Raw genomic sequence first — 19,437 nt, 5'->3', positions numbered from 1 at the left:
GAAAGGGACCTAGAATGGTTTCCAGTTACTGTCATACCTCCCCATACCCCCTGCTTTGGGCTTGGGGGTGGAGGAAGGGAAAGAGGGAAGAGGAAAAGAAGAGACCTTTCAAGGAGAAAGGTTGGAAAGAACAGAGGTGCGAAAAATGAAATAAACACACCTCAGAAATACTAATGGCTAACGCATTTTGAGAACTTACATTGCCACCATGGCCAATTTCAAGCTACCAATCTGATGTCACTGAACGTAGGGCTTGGGCAGAAATTCACAGTAGTTCACCATTATATGCTATTTGCACCATATAGATTCAACAGATGTAAATAATCTCAGAACCATAGGTAATAGTAAAATGTAGTCAAATAATTAGGAAGTGATGAGTTTTGATTATTTATTACCTGATTTAATATAACCTATTATTAAATTATATAATTTAATTTTTAATAGGGGCTATATTTAACAATGATGTGCAAAATTCCTGAAAATTTAACAGTTGGCTTTTGCAGATACAAACCCTCACACCACTGCTTATGAAGCAAGTACTCTTATTATCCCCATTTTACGTTAATAGGAAAATGAGGAAAAGAGAAGTTTAGTAATTTGACCAAGTTTCCATAATTTGTGAATGCCTGAGCTGAGGTAACAAACTGAGGCTCCAAAGTTTTTCTGCTTCTCTTCTGGGGAAGTGTAGACAAACCAGCCCCCAGTGACCCCAAATTCATCTCTATCTACATGCTAATTACTGGCTGTGGGAAAAACTATTTTGTAGGTCTCTAGTGGGGAGAGTAGCTTTAGGAAGGGATAGATGACTCTAGCCTGGATGGCTGAAGGCTGGTGAGAGGGAATCCCCACCAAGCTAAAAAGACTGCTGCTTCCTCCCTCTGCCCCCAGAAGGAGGCTGCATCTGAACTCAAGCTAGTATGCAGAATCTTGTTGAATGTTCTTTGAGGACAATATCAGAACTTTTCTTCTTAAATTAACGTAAACATGAGATGTCATTTCTGGCTAAGATGAATGAATTTATAGAATTATAACAGCCATTTGGGCTAAATCCATATTCTCTCCAGAATCCTCGCAGAGATTTCTGAGAGGGTCGTAACTCTCAGTGAGAAAGACACAATTATTTAGGGGTGAGGGAGGAAATGTTACCATTCAAGCAAAGAGTTTGTTATGAGAGTTAGGTAAATACTGCTGGTCATAACCATTACTAACACTAAACTGACAGCAGCAAATTACTTTCGCTCATGACTTTTGGTAATTCCAATTTTATGCATATATTTTGAAATAATAATTATTATTCCAAAACTTAGAACAGAAAATATATATCCTATAGAATACTAGATACTTTAGAATAGAGTATTAATGTTAAGCTTGATATTATGTATAAGATTTTCTTTTCATTATAATTGTGCATTTTAATGATCTGTAGTTGATAAAAGCAATTTATATCATTAAACTGCTTTTTTGCTATGGCATTTTGTGATGAACTAATTAATAACTTAGACTCATAAAGTGGGTATCTCAGTGAATTAATTTTATATTCATAACCTATGATCCTAGACTGCATATTTATGAAACTCAAGAAAGTAAAAAAAATCCATATTCATTTTTGACATAAATGTAAATCACTTCAAACATTATTTGAAGTGAATAAATGTATACAAACATTCATTACTTGGAGGCTAATTCATCTGCATTATGAATTTATGAAGATTGTGCCTCTTGTGGTCTCCATGGTAACAAAAATAAAACAAGTTAATGGGAAGAGGTTTCTCTTAATCTCTATAAAAGGGGTTAAGGCCCTTTTATGACATATTCAAATTTAAACCATCAAATCAAATTTACATTCAGTCAGCTTCAAAGATTAAAAAGGTGATCAATACACTTGAATGTCATTTTCAATAACCAACAACCCAATTACCAAATTCAGTGCTGGGCACAAGTGTCCTTCATAGCATAAGGATAAAAACAACATTGTAATCTAGTTCAGATATCACTAAACTATTCACTAATACATTTGCTTAATGAGCCCATAGCCTCATTAATTTTCTTATTCAGGTTTTCAGTTTTCATTCTACTAATGAATATTGGCCACATTGATTGATTATGAGTTCTCTGGCTGACAGAGGTGGAGGCCAGGTCATGCTAAAGGCAATGGAAAGTGAATTCAAAGGAGAGCTGGAAAGATGGCAGTAGAGCTCTCATTGTGGCATCTGGGAAGTGCCCTCAGAGGACACAGGTAAATCTGAGTCTGGCTTCAGCTGCTGCATGTCCATTTTTCCTCTTTCATGCCCATCCATAACCACTGTCTGCTTTCAAGCCTTCCAGAGCCATGTAACATTTGAGACCTCTCAGTAACAGAATTCACTAGCTAGGCAAGGACCACTACATGTTCAACAAAAGCTTTTCCTTTACCTCCTGGTCACACGGCTAAATCACAGTTCCCTGACTCCCTTGCACATGAGTGAGTTATGGTCAACGAAACAAGGGCAAACCATATTGACCATTTCCAGGCCTGTCATGCAAACTTCCTATGTGATTCTCTGTATCTTCTCAGTCCCTATTTGCCAGTTGGAGGCAGAGGATCCAACAGAGAAGTCTGAGATCCTAGCAAAATTAGAGCCATATGGGGGAAGGAGACCCTGAATGACCACACTGAAAGCTGTCCTCCAGCCCTGAACACCCTCATCAGACTTGACAGGAGAGCAAAAATAAACTTTTATTGTGTTAAGCCACTGACATTTTGAGATTTGACTGTCACAGCAGCTAGCCTTATTTACTCTAGTACAATGGGGTAGGGGAGGCAGTTTTATACAATATGAAATTGTTTCTCCTTGATGCCTTTGTCAAGGCTGCCCCCTTTTTGTTAAAACTACACTACCATTTTCAGTGGAGTGATGACCCTTGATGCTTAGATACCAAAAAGTAGCTATTTTTAGTAGGAAAACAAAAAGTGTTACAAAGGCTCAGGGAAGGGGAGAAAGGTACTAATATATAAAACATCTGACTTTTAGTGGTTTTATTGCATGACAATACATATACAAATCATGCAAAACATAAAAATACAGGCAGTAATCTCTTCCTAAACAATGAATGGATAAATAGAATATTACCCGACAGCTAGAAGAAATAAGTAGGCTAAAATAATATTATACAGGATAATCACATTCTAAATGTACAGCATTTTAAATTGTAAAGTTATAAGAGAGATCTCTTTTGACAAGAAGTCTCTCAAAATTGTTATAGGTAAATATAACTTCTTTACAAAACAACAGAAAAAAAGGAGCTAGTAAACCATTTACGAAAAAATCAATTAATTATTAAAGTGACACTTAACAGCTTTAAATTGCTAATCCCTAACATACTTCTGTTTATTTCTTTAGCCTAAGGAAATAATAATATTAAAAACTGCTTGTCAGTAAAATTTACGATCAGTGTGATAGCAACTGTTACTCCCAAATTTTTAAGAAATTGGATTCTTGAAAGTTTTACCTATTTTGTTTTTAGAAAAGTTTTAAATTATATACATGCACAACTTATTGGCACATTAAAAATGTACGGCCATACAAAAACAGACATAGTGGTCAGTGGAACAGAACAGAGAGCCCAGAAATAAACCCACACACCTATGGACAATTAATCTTCAACAAAGAAGGCAAGAATATACAATGGGGAAAAGACAGTCTCTTCAGCAAGTGGTGTTGGGAAAGCTGGATGGCCATATGTTAATCAGTGAAGTTAGAACACACCCTCAAACCATACACAAAAATAAACTCAAAATGACTGAAAGACTTAACTATAAGACAAGGCACCATAAAACTCCTAGAAGAGAACACAGGCAAAACATTCTCAGACATAAATTGTACCAGTGTTTTCTAAGGTCAGTCTCCCAAGGCAATAGAAATAAAAGCAAAAATAAACAAATGGGACCCAAGCCAAACTTATAAACTTTTGCAGAGCAAAGGAAACCATAAACAAAATGAAAAGACAACCTACAGACTGGGAGAAAATATTTGCAAATGATGCGACTAACAAGGGCTTTATTTCCAAAATATACAAACAGCGAATAAAACTCAACAACAACAAAACAAACAAATCAATCAGAAAAAGGGCAGAAGACCTAAACAGACATTTCTCCGAAGAAGACATACAGATGGCCAAGAGGCACATGAAAAAATGCTCAATGTTGCTAATTATTAGAGAAATGCAAATCAAAATTACAATGAGGTACCACCTCACACCAGTCAGAACGGCCATCATCAAAAAGTCTACAGATAGCAAATGCTGGAGAGGGTGTGGAGAAAAGGGGACCCTCCTACACTGTTGGTGGGAATGTAAACTGGTGCAGCCACTATGGAAAACAGTATGGAGATTCCTCAAAAAGATAAAAAGAGAGGGACTTCACTGGTGGTACAGTGTTTAAGACTCTGCGCTCACAATGCAGGTGGCCCAGGTTCGATCCCTGGTCAGGGAACTAGATCCCACATGCCACAACTAAAGGAGCCCACATGTGGGCAACAAAGATCTCTCCTCCTGAAACTAAGACCCAGCGCAGCCAAATAAATAAATATTAAAAAAACCCCAAAACTAAAAATAGAGTTGCTATATGATCCAGCAATTCCATTCCTGGGTATATACCCAGACAAAACTATAATTTGAAAAGATACATGCACCCCTATGTTCATAGCAGCACTATTTACAATAGCCAAGACATGGAAACAAGCTAAATGTCCATCGACATATGAATGGATAAAGAAGATGTGGCACATATATACAATGGAATATTACTCAGCCATAAAAAGAGTGAAATAATGCCATTTGCAACACCATGGATGGACTCAGAGACTATCATACTAAGCGAAGTAAGTCAGAAAGAGAAAAACAAATACCATATGAAATCATTTATATGTGGAATCTAAAATATGACATAAATGAACTGATCTAAGAAATAGAAACAGGGCTTCCCTGCTGGCGCAGTGGTTGGGAGTCCGCCTGCCTATGCAGGGGACGTGGGTTCGTGTCCCGGTCCGGGAGGATCCCACATGCCATGGAGCCATGGCCGCTGAGCCTGAGCGTCCGGAGCCTGTGCTCCGCAACGGGAGAGGCTGCAACAGTGAGAGGCCCACATACCGCAAAAAAAAAAAAAAAAAAAGAAAAGAAAAAGAAACAGATTCACAGACATAGAGAACAGACTTGTGGTTGCCAAGGAGGGGAGGGTAGAGGAGGGAGTTTGGGATTGGGAGTTTGGGATTAGCAGAGGCAAATTATTATGTATAGGATCGATAAACAACAAGGTCCTACTGTACATCACAGGGAACTATATTCAATATCCTGTGACAGGGCTTCCCTGGTGGTGCAGTGGTTAAGAATCCGCCTGCCAATGCAGGGGACACGGGTTCAAGCCCTGGTCCAGGAAGATCCCACATGCATGGAGCAACTAAGCCCATGTGCCACAACTACTGAGCCTGTGCTCTAGAGTCCGCAAGCCACAACTACTGAGCCCACGTGCCTAGAGCCTGTGCTCCACAGCAAGAGAAGCCACCACAATGAGAAGCCTGCACACCACAACGAAGAGTAGCCCCTGCTCGCCACAACTAGAGAAAGCTCACACGCAGCAACAAAGACCCAACTCAGCCAAAAATAAATAAATAAATTTATATGTTAAAAAAATATATCCTGTGACAAACCATAATGGAAAAGAATATGAAAAAGAATATATATATATGTATAACTGAGTCCCTATGCTGTACAGCAGAAATTAACACAACATTGTAAATCAACCATACTTCAATAATATTTTAAAAAATTAAAAAAGAAAAAAGAAAACTAAAAAAAAAACCTGCTGGAAAAAAAATGTACAGCCATATTAGACATTTAAGTTTGACCAAAATAAAGATTGAATATTTAAAAGGAAACCAAATAAAGGAGTATTTTTTAAAAATTTTGCCTACTATCATTTGATCTTCAAAACAAAAATAAAAACACTACAATCTAGTTTAAATAATAATACAAATAAGCATCACATTTAACATCCAACAAACTATCAACATCTAATGAACTACCCATCGCCATTCTAATCTGTGCACTTCTCTCCTCTCTTTATTTCAAAGGATAAGCTGATGTTTTTGAAAGCACCTTCTCAACTATAAAGCATAATATGAAGTTAGTGTAAGGTATCATTCAATCTAGATGATTTGAGGACAATGTCATAACAAGTAAAGACATGAGATTTAAGCTTCCTTCTATTAGCCTACACTCGCACCTTCACATCCAGGAACATGAACATTTGGAGACACTCTCTTATTCAATTAACATCTATGCAAGTATAGGTTATCACCTCACTCCCTCCACCCCTCTGCCTTATTTTTTTTCCCCAAAGTAAAAAAATAGAAAGGAAACACAAGTATAAAGACACTAAGGAAAACTTTATCAATTAGAAGAAGGACCAGCCCTATGAATCACGTAGCCCTGTGATATTTCTAAGTGATCGCTGCCCCATTTCAGATTTATAAAATAGTCACACACTGCCACAAAGCTTAACATTAACCAGTATTGTCTCCATAATCTCTCACTTTTCCCATTATACCTTTAAGACTGTTATTCAGTGCTTTTAGGAAATAAAGAAAAATGCTTCTTTGCTATAATGGATGTCTTCTGTTACTTTGAGGCTTTAGAACATGGTATCATTTTCTTTTTTTTTTTTCATGGTATCATTTTCTGAAGATGAGCACACTGGATTGCAAAACCTACGTTTTTAATGATGTTTGATTTCACTTTACTATCTACATGTGTATATTGACACCATTATAATATTATTCTTGTCAATTACACCGTTGCAAGGAACTTAAAATTTTTTGACTAGAGAAAGATCTTCAAAATACTGGGGAAAATTTGGCTTTCATTCATAAATTGCCTTTTTTTTGACATACAGGCACAATGGAAAGATTTTGAGGGAATGGATTAAACATGATGATTAGGAATTGGGTTCAAATGGTCACTAAATGGGGAAAGAGATAAGAGGTTGGGCCCACAGACCTGATAAGGCCTTAATAAACTCTTTATCTGATAAGGCCTTTAAGGACTAAGCTCACAGATATTAACACGACTTCCAAAACATGATATCATACAGTGGTTAATCCTTCCAAAAACAATTAAATGTTCTCCCAGCTCTGAGAGTCTGTGCAGTTGTTAATCCCCCAGAGGCTCTAAAATCTGACAGACCTGGTTTGAATCTGGCTTCTGCTGCTTATCAATGTCCTGGGCATATTGTTTCTTCTCTTTTCAAGACTGATTTCTCATCTGCAAAAAGGTGATTAACAGCTTTTGCTTCCTCCGGATGCTGTGAAAATTAAACAGCATCATATCTGGACACCTCTTCATCTGGTGCCTCATACACAGTTATTGTACAATAAATACTGTGGTCTTGATATTATTATTGTTGTTATTGTTACTACGATATAGGCAATAGGCCAAAATTGCTAACTGCAGGGCCATGGGATACTAGAGCAACACGTTAACCTATGAAGTGATGCTTTTTTTAAAAAATAAATTTATTTTTTTAATTTATTTATTATTTTTGGCTGTGTTGGGTCTTCGTTGCTGTGCACAGGCTTTCTCTAATTGTGGTGAGCAGACGCTATTCTGCTGTGGTGTGCAGGTGTTGCGGTGCGTGGACTTCTCATTGCAGTGGCTTCTCTTGTTGTGGAGCACAGGCTCTAGGTGCGTGGGCTCAGTAGTTGTGGCTCGCGGGCCCTAGAGCGCAGGCTCAGTAGTTGTGGCGCACAGGCTTAGGTGCTCTGCCGCACGTGGGATCTTCCCCGACTAGGGCTCTAACCCGTGTCCCCTGCATTGGCAAGCAGATTCTTAACCACTGCGCCACCAGGGAAGCCCTGAAGTGATGCTTTTTATGTTTTCCAAAACCTGTTTCCAGCTGAAAATATTTTCATGTTTTCTCACTGTAATCTAAAGATGTGTCCTCTGCCACCTAGTGGCTCCTTATGACCAGTCAAGGAAAACATAAAAAGACACCCTCAAATCCCCCCCAAAAGCCACCATATTTAACAAAGGAATCACGCTGTAGATTTTCAAAAGAAGTTATACATGGTAGCAAAAAACTGCTTAAATTTAACATATTATTTTTTCTTCATAATATTCTATTAATCAAATTGTATTTCAATATTTAATTGCTAACAGCATCTCTGCAGAGTGACTGGGAGGGAGCCTTTGCGGCTTTTAGGCCACAAGTGAGTTCCCTGGTGTCTTCATGGTAGAGGTGGTACATAAACATAAGGATTTCATCTTCTCTGCTTTTAAAATGCAAGTATCACAAGTGCTGATTTTTTTAAAAGTGTGGAGTGCTCAGGTGCCTTCTATTTCTATTTCTTAAACTGGGGGTAAGAACATGTTTATTTTTTTATTATTCTTTAAACTAAATGTATCTGTTTTACACAAGAATGAAAGTTCACTGGCAAAAGAAGCAAGAAGGGTCATCTAGACAGAGGGAACCTTGGAAGAAGGCAGGGTATGTGTGACGGCAGGCTCTGTAACCTGTAAGTAGTTCCCGTGTGTTTGGGCTGTAAGGTTCACGGTGAAAGTAGTGTGTAGAAAGGTAGGTGTGGCCAGATTCCCAAAGGCCTGGAATGGGATGTATCTGGACTTTCACCTGTGGGATATTAGAAGCCATCACAGATCTTTACAATGGAAATTAGATGATTGATAAGGACAAAAGCTACCAGTGAATAATTATCTCCTGTGTACCAGACCCCTTTCGTTCCAAATATTATCTCAATCCTTACAGTAAACCTTGAAACTTCCCCCCCTCATTTTACTTAGTGGAAAACTGAGGCTCGTGGAAGTTAAGTAACTTACTTGAGGTCACACAACCAATAAGTGAGGGAGCTTGAATTGAAAGATGATCTATCTCTAAAGCCTGAGTCCATGCCGGTAAACCAGAATATGCCATGTTTCCTGATATGGTCACATTTGTTTTAGGACAGTAGTGTTCTCTTAGTTTGATTCACTTTTTGAGAATTAGGGAACATACTTTGAAGGTGGGGGTTATCTCTTTAAATGTGTTTGTCCACCACTGTGCACAGGAAGTGTTCAAATGCTTGCTGAATGACTCAACGCAATGCCAGTCTCTGACTCCAGAAAGGGTGAGTGGAAGGCATCAAAATGAAGCATTCTTAGATGTTACTATATTTTCATCCAGCTGCTCAAAAATGCACAAGGATGCACTATTTGAACAATGCTCCTAGGTTTTCTGGGCCACTCTATATCAATAAATAGTGTGTATTGAGCATGCATTACATATATTAACTCACATGAGCCTCACAACAGCCCGAGACTGAGGCACAGAGAGATTGTATAACTTGCCTAAGTTCTCAGATCACTAATTGGTAGAGGCAGGATTCAAGGCCAGGAATCTGACTTTAGAACCCTGACTCTTAAGCACCTTGCTATACAGTCCCCACTGGACTAGACTCAGCCAAGACTTGTTCTACTCAGTAGGATTCAGCAGGATAGTCATCTCCTAGGATGACAGCGGAGATGGGCGGCCTGTGGGCAGCACAAAGGAAGCAGAGACTTCCACTGCCCGCCACTGTGCTCTGGGGCCTCCAGCCAAGGGGTAACTGAGGCTCAAATTCACTGTCTGTAGACAGTGCCCTGTGCCCCAGCCGCTATCTCTGCCAAGTCAAGTCCCCTGCAGGAGGAAAGGTTTCCTTTCCTTAATTTATGTGAAGGCACCAGACTGGCAAGCAGGCCAGCATGTGGAAGAAATGACTAACCTTCCAGGAGAATTCCAAAAGTTGAAAAGTCATAAGACATGATCCTCTGCTTCAGAGTTTGGCCTAGAAAGATCCAGGGCACTGCTCAACCATTAAAGACTCTTTTAAGAGTCAAGTCTTAAATGAACTTAAAATGACCAGTTTATAATACATTGATCTGTCCTCAGGAAAGCCTGCTCATTTGGTGGGAAAAGACCAATTTTCAGGCAGGGCCATTTGACAAAAAAAACCTGTTTATAGGAGACAAATCCTCCCCCTGCACTTTCCAGTTTCATTACTTGTCAGAGCATTTCAATTATAGTTACACAATTACAGCTTTGCTTTAAAGTATTATTACCTATTTTCTATAAGCGACAAAAGAATTTGAGAACTGTAAAGCACCATATACATTTGAGATATTAGGGTGGTTGGGGAAGATGGGAAGGATGTAGATGACGATGAGGTTGAAGTCAGCTAAGATTTACTGAACGCCTCATGATGCTGTGGGTCAAGCAATGTGCTGAGTAATTTGCATGCGTTCTTTAATTTTCAAACAAATATTTATGAAACGTGTACTATAAGCCAGGCATACTTCTAAGCACTAAGGATAAGGTGGTGAAGGAGACATAGTATTCATGGAACTCACACACGAATGAAGGAGAGCCACAAAAATCAAAATAGGCAAACAAATATATAATAACATGTCAAGTAGTGATAAGAGCTATAAACAGAAAAACAAAGAGGGATAAAGGGATGAAAGGAATGGCCAGGGAAGGTCTCTGAGGAGGTAACATTCAGGCAGAGACCTGAATGAAGTGGGCAAATGATCCATGAAAACATACAGGGAAAGGATGTTCCAGGTACAGGGAACAGCAAGTGTAAAGGCTCTGAGGTAGGAGGGAACTTAGTATGGTTGAACAGAAAAGAGGCCAGTGGATAGAGTGGAGTGAGGAAGGGAGACAGTGAGAAGAAACCATATCAGAGCTGGTTAGGTAGTGGTGCTGGTTGTGGTGGTGGCAGTAGTAGTAGTAGTAATGATAGCGGTAGCAGTAGCAGTAGTGTCTAAGTCAGTGAGTAGCTAGGTCTGGATCTGTCAGACCAGTTGAATTCTAAGTCTGATGGGAAGCAACTGGAGGACTTTAAGTTACGAAATGACATGATCTGACAGAAAGGATTATTCTGTGTCCATTAACTCATTTAATGCTTACAGCAAACCTGTGAGAGGGATCTACCACTTCCATACAACAGATGAGGAAACAGAGGATTAGAAAGAGTAAGTAGGTAGTGCAATTAAAACTGGAATACTTGTCTACCTAACACCAGAACCAGGTTCTTGGCCACCAGACCTAAGCCATCATGACCATTAAAATGGAGCTATTAGGTATGGTAGCCAGACTCCACAATGGCCCCCAGTGATCCTTGTCTATGTGTATCACACTCTTGTATGATCCTTTACCACAATGAACAGGTCTGACCTTTAAGACCAGTAGGATATTGCAGAAGTGACTCATGGCGAGTGGCCTCTGAGACTAGGTCATAAAAGGCATCACTGCTTCTGGCTTGCTTTCTTGGAGTCATGAAGACCTCAAGCAGTCTATGGAGAGACGTACGTGGAGAGGTGCTGGAGCATCCTACCAGTCAGCACCAACTTGCCAGCACATGACAGACAGCCACTTGATAAGTGGATCCTCCAGTACCAGTTAAACCTTCAGATGACTGCACCATGATTAATGGTGCACCATTGATCAATAACCATTATCAATGGTTATTGAATGTTACCTCCTGCACCATTATCAATACTCTCATGAAAGACTGAGCCAGAATCACCAGGAATTTAGCCACTTCTGAATTCCTGATACACAGAAACTGTGAGAGATCATGTTTATTGTTTTTAAGTTACTGAACTTGAAGTAATTTGAGGAAGCAATAGATAACTAATATATTAGGCTTTTGTAAAAACAGATACTCCTATGCTATTGGGTCCAAATATTATTTAGAATGGAAATATTAAAAAACAAAAGCAGGGACTTCCCTGGTGGTACAGTGGTTAAGAATCCGCCTGACAATGCAGGGGACACAGGTTCGAGCCCTGGTCTGGGAAGATCCCACATGCCGCGGAGCAACTAAGCCCGTGAGCCACAACTACTGAGCCTGTGCTCTAGAGGCCGCGAGCCACAGCTACTAAAGCCTGTGTGCCTAGAGCTCGTGCTCCGCAACAAGAAAAGCCACTGCAATGAGAACTGCAATGAAGAGTAGCCTCTGCTCACCGCAACTAGAGAAAGTCCACGTGCAGCAACAAAGACCCAACGCAGCCAAAAATAAATAAATTAATTAATTAAAACAAACAAACAAAAAAACAAAGGCATACTGACTTGCTGCCTTTAATTTTTTTTTAAATGACAGTCCTTGTCTGTTCAGGCTGCTGTAACAAAACACCACAGACTTAGTGGTTTAAATAATAGACATTTATTTCTCACAGTTCCAGAGGTTGGGAAGTCTAAGATCAAGGTGCCAACAGTTTGGGTTCTTGGTGACGGTCCTCTTCCTGGTTTGCAGATGACTGCCTTCTTGCTGTTATCCTCACATGGCAGAGAAAAGAAGCTCTGGTCTCTCTTCCTCTTCTTATAAGGGTACTAATTCCATCAAGGGGGTTCCATCCCCATGACCTCATTTAAACCAAATTATTTCACAAAGGCCCCACCTCTTAATACCACTGCATGGAACAGGGAGGGGGTCGTGGTGCTTAGTGCTTTAACACGTGAACTTTGGGGAGACACACTCAGTCCATAACAACAATTAAGGGGTCATTTTCCATAATTATTGAATTTCAGAGACATATTTACATATAAGTATGGTATATCTGTTCATATACAAAATTTGATATTTAACCTACTATAATTAATATAATAGGTAAAAATAAGTTAAGATGCAATGTTGCTCTGTATTAACTGCCAACTCTCATGGGCAGGGAAACTGTGAGACCCATGGTGTGCTCAGATAACCATCTCTGTCCTGGTTCAGTTCAAGCATTTCTTGTTGTCCTGACTCTGCATCATTTATGATCTCTTCTATGCCTTGAGCCATCTGTGTGGGAAGAGCTGCTACTTGTGTCAGAGATTTTAATGCTAAGTGAACACACTTCTTTCTCCTCCTAAAATTGGCCAGACTTCCGAATTTAACTCTGGTGTCTATAGCTTTAGCTTTGCTTGTGCCTTTTGGACAACTGCAATAACATATATTAAGCTAACCTTGAGCTATAAATACTTTGCAACTTGCCAAGTAATTATGTCAGTGATTAGTAACCCTTCAGATGGCCAAATCTTCATTTATTAACTCTAATTTAGGGTTTCACATGATAGTATCCCTTTGAAAAGCTATATTTTTCTCTAGCTGGGTTTAAATATTTTATGCATGAACATTATAAAATATTTAATAAGCGTCTTTAAAGTTAAATTTTAAAGCCAACCTCATACATTTAGAATGATCCTTACTTTTGCCTTGCTGTATCCAAATGGGAGAGGAGAATAATTAATCTTCCTAATCTTGGCTTAAAGAGCTGTGAGACCATCTGAGGATGTTATCTTACTGTTAGTGTAGTTCTCGGAGAGTTTAGCTAAGTTACTCTATAATATTGCTGCCTCAGCATACGTTTTGTGTGACCCAGCAGCCTGCAGGGGCGTTGAACTAACTCTAGCCCATCCTGTGAGTGTATGCCCTAGGTAACAGCCTCGAGGGTCACAAGTAAATGTAGGTTACTGATATGACTCCCGCAGTGGCCCTTGTGATAAACTGTCCCCCTCATCCTCTCAGGGGCTTCACTCTGTGCACCCCTTAGATAAGACCCCTGAGAAGCTTACTAAAACCCTGCTCTTTTTGGTTTGAATTGCCCAGGAACCCCAAAGCACTCCACCCACTGACCCTAAGAGAGGCATGTGCCCCAGGTCCTGCTTCTCTCTGCCTGCACCCTGCCTCACCCTCCCTGTGTGGGCCCTCAAGGCATGCTGTATACTTCCTTCAGGACTTGTGAGTAATAAACTTCTCTATTCAATTTCCCTGGTGGTCTTTTGCCAGAAGGCAGCTATCCATCTGACACCCCAGGGCTCTAATAACAAGTGTTAATTCAATAAAATCAGAGCAAGTGGCTCTACTAATATCTGACAAAATAGACTGTAAAACAAAGAATGTTGCTAGATATAAAGAGGGAAGTTTTATAAGAGTCAATCCATCAGAAATATACAACAATTATTAAGATATACAAAACAGAGCCCCAAAATACATGAAATACAAACTATCAGAATTGAAGAGACAATAGTTGGAGACTTCTATACCCCACTTTCAATAATACAACACTTAGGCAGAAGGTCAGCAAGGAATTAAAAGACTTGAACAACATTATGCACCACCTAGACCTAATAGACATCTATAGAGCACTCTGCCCAACAACAGAAAAATGCAAATTCTTCTCAAGGGTTGGAACATTCTCTGGAATAGACCATATGCTAGGCCATAAACCAAGTGTCAATAAATTAGAAAGAACTGAAATCACAGAAAGTGTGCTCTTTGATCACAATAGAGTGAAATTAGAAATTAATAACAAAGAAATTTGGGAAATTCACAAATATATGGAAATAAAGAACACACGTTATTTCTAAATAACCGACAAAGAGGATATCAAAAGAGAAATTAGTAAATACTATGACATGAATGAAATGAGGGCCACAACATAACAAACATAACAAAAGTTATGGGATGCAGCTGAAGAAGTGTTTAGAGGAAACTCAGCGGTTCAAAATCTACATTAAGAAAAGCAATAACCTAGTCTTCTACTTTAAAATACTTTAGGGAGAGAGGGAAAGCACACTAAATCCAAATCATGCAAAAAGAAAAAAATAATGAAAGAGAGAATAAAAAAAAATAGAGAAAACCAACAAAAGTAAAAGTCTGTTCTTTGAAAAGATCAACAAAATTGACAAACCTTTAGCTAAACTGACCAAGAAAAAAGAGAGAAGACTCACATTGCTAAAATTAGGAATGAAAGAAGAGACATTAGGGCTTCCCTGGTGGCACAGTGGTTGAGAGTCCACCTGCCGATGCAGGGGGCGTGGGTTCGTGCCCCAGTCTGGGAAGATCCCACATGCCGCGGAGTGGCTGGGCCCGTGAGCCATGGCCGCTGAGCCTGTGCATCCGGAGCCTGTGCTCCGCAACGGGAGAGGCCACAACAGTGAGAGGCCCACGTATCGCAAAAAAAAAAAAAAAAAAAAAAAGAGACATTAATATTGACCTTACAAATATAAAAAGGATTATAAGGGAATACTATGACCACTTGTAGGCCAACAAATTAGATAACTTAGATAAAATAGACACATTCCTAGAAAGACACAAACTACCAAAACGGATTCAAGAAGAAATGGAAAATCTGAATAAATCTGCAAGAGATTAGATATCCACAAAGAAAAGCCCAGCTCCAGATGACTGTACTGCAGAATTCTACCAAACATTTAAAGAAGACGACAAAAGAAATTCTTCACGAATACTTCCAATAATAGAAAAGGAGGGAACATTGCTCAACTCATTCTATGAAACTAGTATTATCCTGATAACAAAATGAGATAAAGACATCACAAGAAAACTATAGATCAGTATCTCTTATGAATACAGATATAAAAATCCTCAACAAAATACTAGCAAACTGAATCTAGCAATATACAAAAAAAACTAAACACCATAACTGTAATAGGGAATAACAGATCTGACTCCATATTGGGTCTGTTTCTTTTACTTTAACCTTCGTATTGTATTGCTTTTGCTATAATACAAGTTAATCACTAAAGGGATGTTGCCTATAGCTTAAAGTATACATAATGGCCCATTTCCAAGTACCCTGCCGCCCATGCCTGAACGTCAAGCAAAAATACCTTTGTTTAAGCTCACAGGAAACATCCTGACCAGGCTCACCTGTGAATTGCTGCAGGGAAGAAGAAATTACCGCATCTCCTCCAGAGTCTAGCTGGAACCAGGAAATATTGCAACAACTTATTGTGCATTACCTTTTTTACTTTACTTCCTCATCTCCCCCTCTTTGTTTATAAAAGAAACTAGCATCCAAACCCAGGCAAGATGGTTCTTTGGGGCACTAGTCCACCGTCTTCTCAGTCTGCTGGCTTTCCAAATAAAGTCACTATTCTGTGCCCCAACAATTCATCTCTAGGTTTACTGGCCTGTCATGTGGTGAGCAGTATGTAAGGTTGGTTTAACATTCAAAAGTCAATTAATAAATGATATCAATAGAATAAAGGACAGAGACTACTTGATCATCTTAATAAATGCAGAAAAAGCATGTGATAAAATTAAACATTCTTTCAGGATACACAACCACCTAGGAACAGAAGGAAACTTCCTCAACCTTATAAAGGGCATCTATGAAAAACCCACACTCACATCATACTAATAATAAAAGACTAAATGCTTCCCCCCTAAGAACAGCAACAAGACAAGGATATCTACTCTTGCCACTTCTATTCAACATTGGACTGGAGGTCTAGCCAGGGAAATTAGGTGAGAGAATTAAATAGAAAGCATCCAAATTGGAAACAAAGAAGTAAAACTATCTCTACTTGTAGATCACATAATCTTGTATACAAAAGATCCTCAGGAATCCACTAAAAATTATCTAGTAATTTTTAGAACTAATAAACACATTCAGCAAAGCTGCAGGATACAGATAAATACCAAATTCTACTGTAATTCTATACAGCAGAAATGAACAAAACAAAAATGATATTAAGAAAACAATTCCATTCACATTAGCATCAAAAAGAATAAATACTTAAGAATAAATTTAATAAAAGAGGTGCAAAACTTAGCCTTTGAAAACTATAAAACATTGCTGAAAAAAATTAAGAAGACCCAAATAAATGACAAGACTTCCCATGTTCATGGGCTGGAAGGCTTAATATTGTTAAAAGGGCAATACTCCCCAATTTGTTCTACAGATTTAACGCATTCTCTTGCAAAATCCCCACATACTTTTTAATAGAAATTGACAAGCTGATTTTAAAATTTATATGGAAAATCAAGGGTCCCGGAATAGGTAAAATAATCTTGAAAAAGAACATAGTTGGAAGACTCATACTTCCCAATTTCAAAACTAAAGTAACAAAGAGAGTGTGCTATTGGTATCAAGAGAGACACACAGATTAATGGAATAGAACTGAAAAGTCAGGGGAAAAATAACTCCCCTCGAACATCTATGGCCAACTGATTTTTGACAAGGGTGCCAAGACCATTCAATGGTGAAAGAATAGTCTTTTAAACAAATGGTGTTGGGACAACTGGCTATCCACATGCTATGGAATGAAGTTGGACCCCCTATCCCACACCATACATAAAAATTAACTCAAAATGGATCAAAGACACAAATGTATGAGATAAAACTATAAAACTCTTAGCTAAAAAACATCGGTTACCCTGGATTGGGCAATAGTCAGTTTCTTAGATACTACACCACAAGCATTTCCATTTCAAGGTGTGTACCCAGGGGAAATGAGAACATTATGTTCCTGCAAAAACTTGTGAATGTTGATAGTAGCATTACTCATAAACAGCCAAAGAGCAGAACAAATGTCCATCAACTGATGAATGGATAAACAGATATATTCATAAAATGGAATGTGACTCAGCAATAAACAGAAATGAAGTACTGATACATGCTACAACATGTACAAACTTTGAATACATTATGCTAAATAAAAGAAGTTAGTCACAAAGGACCACGTATTAAAATATTCCATTTAAAATGGTCATGAAGAACCTAGGGGCAAGATGGGAATAAAGACACAGACCTACTAGAGAATGGACTTGAGGATATGGGGAGGGGGAAGGGTAAGCTGTGATAAAGCGAGAGAGTAGCATGGACATATATACACTACCAAACGTAAAATAGATAGCTAGTGGGAAGCAGCCGCATAGCACAGGGAGATCAGCTCGGTGCTTTGTGACCACCTAGAGGGGTGGGATAGGGAGGGTAGGAGGGAGGGAGACGCAAGAGGAAAGAGATATGGGAACATATGTATATCTATAACTGATTCACCTTGTTATAAAGCAGAAACTAACACACCATTGTAAAGCAATTATACTCCAATAAAGATGTTAAAAAAATAATAATAAAGTACTGATGGTCTAGTGATATTAGAAAAAAAATAAAGGAGTGATGTGAAGACTGGTGGGGAAGTAGTGTAGGCAGAGGGAACAGCTAATGCAATTTCTCTAGTGTGAGAATGAATTTGATTTATTCAGGGACCCCCTGGAGTGTAGCAGGGTAGGGAGGAGGAGAGCCAGTACTACACGAGGTAGCAGTTAGGCAGATGTCAGATCATGTAGGACTTTTTAAGCCATAGTAATGAATTTAAGGAGTTTGGTTTTAATGTTTAGTGCAGTGGGAACTTCTTGGAGGGTTTTAAGGAGAAATTGCTAGATCTTATTTAGAGAAGCAAGAGAGAGGACACAGGGTGATCAGTTAGGAATCTACTATTGTCGAGGCAAGAGATGATAGAAACTTGGACTAGGGTATTGGCTGTGGAGATGGAAATTAGTGAAGGTAGAGTTCATGGGACTTGCTGATGGAGTACATGAAGAGGGGGTGAAAAGAGAGAACAATAATGAAGAATTAAAATGTAAATTTTTGTCTTGAGCAACCAGATGGACCTTGGGGCTCTTAACTGAGATGGAAAACCAGGAGAGGGAGAATCAAGAATTTTATTTTTTGATGCTGTTATGTTTAAGCTACCTATTAGATATCCAAGAGTTGTCCAGCCACGGGTTGAATATTGTTAAAAAAGAAATAACAGTCTTAAAATGGAGTAATTTGCCCCCCATGAGAGCAAATCCAGACTTAAAGAAGAGGCAATCTCATGATAAAACCCTTGCCAGTTCTCCTCTCCTAAAAAGGCCTAAAAAATAATTTTATTTTCTTTTGCTAATAACTCCCTTACCTCACCCTTCTTCCTATAAAAGCCTCCCATTCTGTATAACCTCTAGGAGAGCCCTTCTAGTTGCTAGACGGGATGCTGCCTGATTCATGAATCACCAAATAAAGACAATGAGATCTTTTTTTTAAGATTTTTTTTGATGTTGACCATTTTTAAAGTCTTTATTGAATTTGTTACAATATTGCTTCTGTTTTTTGTTTTGATATTTTCGCCACAAGCATGTGGGATCTTAGCTCCCCAACCAGGGATCGAACTTGCACCCCCTGCATTGGAAGGCGCAGTCTTAACCACTGGACCGCCATGGAAGTCCCAAGACAATCAGATCTTTAAATTTACTTGGTTGACTTTTGTTTTTTAACCACATACATGTCTGAAGTTCCCAGAAAGGTCAGGGCTGGAACGACAGGCATATTGATAGCTTTTAAAGCCAGAATTGAGGTTATCTGGAGGAGCATGTGGCTATGAAGAGGAGGGGGGCCAGTACAGCATCCTGGGGAAAGCCAATGTCTGGAAGTCAAGTACGGGAGGACGGCCAAGAATTTCAGAAGGAGCAGCTAGTGAGGAGAAAAAAAAGCAAGTGAGGCACCACCCTGTGCCTTTCAAGAAGGGTGTGGTGACAGAATGCTGCTGGCAGTCAAGTAAATATAATGTTAACACGCAGATTACTAGTGTCCTAGAAAGGGCAT

This window comes from Lagenorhynchus albirostris, chromosome 1 (assembly GCF_949774975.1).
Source record: "Lagenorhynchus albirostris chromosome 1, mLagAlb1.1, whole genome shotgun sequence".
Classification (NCBI taxonomy): domain Eukaryota; kingdom Metazoa; phylum Chordata; class Mammalia; order Artiodactyla; family Delphinidae; genus Lagenorhynchus; species Lagenorhynchus albirostris.
The sequence above is the reverse complement of the archived record's forward strand: the minus strand, read 5'-3'. Positions refer to the sequence as shown.